Source organism: Trichechus manatus, unplaced genomic scaffold (genome assembly GCF_000243295.1).
Source record: "Trichechus manatus latirostris isolate Lorelei unplaced genomic scaffold, TriManLat1.0 scaffold00167, whole genome shotgun sequence".
NCBI lineage: Eukaryota > Metazoa > Chordata > Mammalia > Sirenia > Trichechidae > Trichechus > Trichechus manatus.
Genome location: NW_004444103.1, coordinates 3517264 through 3518299, shown reverse-complemented (window position 1 = coordinate 3518299; position 1036 = coordinate 3517264). Strand labels below are relative to the sequence as shown.

Below are 1036 nucleotides of genomic sequence, written 5' to 3'. Positions count from 1 at the left end.
GTCAGAAAGAGTTTATGATTTGAAATCCCTCTGTCTTTATATATCCTTCTCTTCTTAAAATATTTAGTTGAGAATCTAATGACAGGCTATTTCTTATTGGGTTTTATTGTTTCCCGGGCTAAAAATGATGTAGAATACAAAAAGTCTTTGTGTTTCCCTTTTAAATCCAAATCAAAAGCTTTGGTTGAAAACCCAAAGTGAACATTTAAAATAAAATATTGTAGTCATTATATAGTATTTGGTTTTGGCTTTAGGAATCAGTTTGTAGTTTTCTTCAAAGTGAAGATATGGGGAGAAGGGTAGACCTTACCAAACCTAAGGTCTATTACATGGATGAGATTTCTCCTACCTCCAACCGCCTGCACCCTGTCTCCTTGCGCCTTTGAACTAGTGTGCTAGCTTCCAGATCTTGGATACATCAAGCAAACAGAGATGTTCTAGGACAAGAGCCCGAATGTAAACTTGGGTATGATTGGATGCCTTTGTTTGGTGGAGAGGTTTCTCTTCTTGAAACAGGACAATTAAAATTGAAGGAATCAATAGCCTATATAGCATAGGGCTTATCGACTTGAAAAGGCCTTAATTAGTGGAGAGTAAAATTTCATTTCTACTTATATCTCTCTTCCTTGTTAATCAACTTTTCTGCCGATAAAAACTTTCTTTGAAAGCTTTGTGCTTCAGAAGTGCCAAAATTTCTTCTGATAATTTTTTAAAGAGATGAAATTTGCAGAAATTGGTTATTTCCTAACTTATGAGAAACCACTATACCTAATGTAGGAAATGAGTGGTGATTTCAGGTATAAAGAGTTAGTTGAAGAGACATTTAACTCAGGATTCATCAACAAAAGAGGCGATGTATACTGGATTTTTTTTTTTCTTTAACACTAGACTTCCATCCAAAATTGAGATAGTCTGTCAGATAATACCAATTCTTTTATATATTTCCCAGTGTTTTTTTCTGGTTATTTTTGAGATACCTATGTCATGTTGTCTCTGAGTAACACTAAAAAATGAAAGGATATTTCTTGAGTTTTGT

The 1036-nt window shown here is 33.9% G+C and overlaps 1 protein-coding gene across 2 annotated transcripts in view; it reads left to right on the top strand.

The window, feature by feature from the left end:
- Positions 1–1036, top strand: part of LOC101342035 (cadherin-like and PC-esterase domain-containing protein 1) — a 211100-nt gene that overhangs the window by 84647 nt on the left and 125417 nt on the right. The window lies entirely within an intron of this gene.